Source organism: Lipotes vexillifer, unplaced genomic scaffold (assembly GCF_000442215.2).
Source record: "Lipotes vexillifer unplaced genomic scaffold, Lipotes_vexillifer_v1.1 scaffold725, whole genome shotgun sequence".
Classification (NCBI taxonomy): Eukaryota; Metazoa; Chordata; class Mammalia; order Artiodactyla; family Lipotidae; genus Lipotes; species Lipotes vexillifer.
In genome coordinates this window covers 17,704-20,844 of record NW_006782696.1, presented here as the reverse complement: position 1 = coordinate 20,844, position 3,141 = coordinate 17,704, and the positions used below count along the sequence as shown (strand labels likewise).

General features: G+C 39.4%; 1 non-coding gene across 1 annotated transcript; it reads right to left on the bottom strand.

Annotated features, from left to right (window-relative positions):
- Nucleotides 1–1,688: 1,688 nt before the first annotated feature.
- Nucleotides 1,689–1,761, bottom strand: TRNAG-CCC (transfer RNA glycine (anticodon CCC)). The gene has a single exon. It is a non-coding gene; the product is annotated as a tRNA-Gly (tRNA).
- Between the last annotated feature and the right edge of the window lie 1,380 nt (nucleotides 1,762–3,141).

Below are 3,141 nucleotides of genomic sequence, written 5' to 3'. Positions count from 1 at the left end.
ACATTACAACTGACACCACAGAAATATAAAGGATAAGAGACTACTACAAATAACTGTATGCCTATAAATTGGACAACACAGAAGAAATGGAGAAATTCCTGGAACTGTACAATCTCCCAAGACTAAACAAGGAAGAAATAGAAAATATGAACAGACCAATTAAAAAAAAAACCTCCCACCGAACAAAAGTCCAGGAACAGATGTCTGCACAGGTGAATTCTAAAATTCATTTACAGAAGAGTTAACACCTATCCTTCTCAAACCATTCCCCCAAAATTGCAGAGACATGAATGCTTCCAAACTATTCTACAAGGGCATGATCAAATTAATACCAAAAACTCAAAGATATCACAGAAAAATGAAAATTATAGGCCAGTATCACGGGTGAACAAAGATGCAAAAATCCTCACAAACTATGAGCAAACTGATTCCAACAATACATCAGAAGGATTACACGCCATGATCAAGTGGGATTTATCCCAGGGATGCAAGGATTTTTCAATACCTGCAAATCAATCAAAGTGATACACCACATTAACAAATTGAAGAATAAAAACCATATGATCATCTCAATAGATGCAGAGAAAGCTTTTGAGAAAATTCAACATGAATTTATGATAAAAACTCTAGAAAAGGGGCAGAGAAGGAAGATAATAAAGGCCATATATGACAAGCCCAGAGCTAACAACATATTCAAAAGTGAAAATCTGAAACCATTTTCTGTAAGATCAGCAACAAGACAAGGATGCCCACTCTTGCCACTTTTATTCAACATAGTATTGGAAGTACTAGCCACAGGAATCAGATGACACAATTAAGGGGAATCCAAATTGAAAAGGAAGAAGTAAAACTGTCACTGTTTGCAGATGAGAGATACTATACGTAGAAAATCCTAAAGACACCACCAGAAAACTACTAGAGCTCATCAATGAATTCAGTAAAGTTGCATGATACAAAATTAATATATAGAAATCTGTTGCATTTCTATATAATAACAATGAAATATTAGAAAGAGAAATTAAGGAAACAATCCCATTTAAAACCACATCATAAAAATCCTATGAATAAACCTACCTAAAAAAGGTAAAAGACCTAAACTCTGATGAAAGAAACTGAAGATGACAATAACAGATGGCAAGAAACACTGTGCTTCAGACTTCCCTGGTGGTCCAGTTGTTAAGAATCCACCTTCCAAGGCAGGGGATGTGGGTTTGATCCCTAGTCAGGGAACTAAGATCCCACATGCCGTGAAGCAACTAAGCCCACATGCCACAACTACTGAGCTTGCACGCTGCAACTACTGAGCCCTTGCGCTCAGGAGCCCGCATGCCACAACTAGAGAGAAGCCTGGGAACCACAATTAGACAGGAGCCAACAAGCTTCAATGAAGAGCCCATGTGCTGCAACTGAGACCCGACGAAGCCAAAAATAAATGAAAGAAAAAAGAAAGATACACTGTGATATTGGAAGAATTAATATTGTTAAAATGACCATACTCCCAAAGGCAATCTACAGATTCAGTGCAATCCGTATCAAAATACCAAGGGCATTTATCATAGAAGTAAAACAAAAAAATTTTTAGTTTTTTAAAAAAATTATTGATTTGGCTGCACTGGGTCTTAGTTGTGGCATACAGGATCTTTAGTTGCAGCATGCAGGCTCTTTTAGTTGCAGCATGGAGGATCTAGTTCCCTGACCAGGGATCGAACCCGGGCCCCCTGCATTGGGAGTGCAGAGTCTTAACCACTGGACCACCAGGGAAGTCCAAAAATTTTTAAAAATTTGTATGGAAACACAAAAGATCTCAAATAGACAAAACAACCTTAAAAAAAGAAGAGAGCTGAAGGAATCAGGCTCCCTGACTTCAGACTATACTACAAAGCTACAGACATCAAAACAGCATGGTACCAGCATAAGAACAGAAACCTACATCAATCAAATAGAGTAGAGAGCCCCCAAATAAACCCACACACTTATGGTCAACTAATCCTGAACAAAGGAGGCAATAATATACAAGGGGAAAAAGACAGTCTCTTCAGCAAATGGTTTTGGGAAAATTGGACAGCTGCATGTAAATTCATGAAGTTAGAACACACCCTCTAACCATATACAATAATAAACCCAAGGGCTTCCCTGGTGGCACAGTGGTTGAGAGTCCGCCTGCCAATGCAGGGGACGGGTTCGTGCAGCGGTCTGGGGGGATCCCACATGTCGCGGAGCAGGTTGGACTGTGAGCCATGGCCGCTGGGCCTGCGCGTCCAGAGCCTGTGCTCCACAACGGGAGAGGCCACAACAGTGAGAGGCCTGCATACCACAATAAATAAATAAATAAATAAACTCAAAATGCCTGAAAGACTTAAAGACATGACACTGTAAAACTCCTAGAAGAGATCATAGGCGAAACATTCTCTAACATAAATTGTACCAATGTTTTCTTAGGTCAGTCTCCCAAGGCAATAAAAACAAAAATACACAAATGGGACCTGATCAAACTTACAAGCTTTTGCACAGCAAAGGAAACCACAAAAAATAAACGAAAAGACAACCTACAGAACAGGAGAAGATATTTGCCAACGATGAGACCAACAAGGGCTTAATTTCCAAAATATACAAACAGCTCATACAACTCAGCAACAAATAAATAACCCAATCGAAAACTGGGCAGAAGACCTAAAGAGACATTTCCCCAAAGAAGAAATACAGATGATCAATAGGCACATGAAAAGATGCTCAACATTGCTAATGACTAGAGAAATGCAAACCAAAGTACAATAAGGTACCACCTCACACTGGTCAGAATGGCCATCATGAAAGAATCTACAACTAACAAATGCTGGAGAGCTTGTGGAGGAAAGGGAACCCTCCTACACTGTTGGTGGGAATGTAAATTGGTGCAGCCACTGTGGAAAACAGTACGGAGGTCCCTCAGAAAACTAAAAATAGAATTACCACATGATCCAGCAATCTCTCTCCTGGGCATATATCCAGACAAAACTTTAATCCAAAAAGATACATGCACCCCTATGTTCATAGCAGCACTATTCACAATAGCCAAGACATGGAAACAACCTTAATGTCCATTAACAGATGAATGGATAAAGACGATGTAGTACATATAAACTATGGAGTACTACTCAGCCA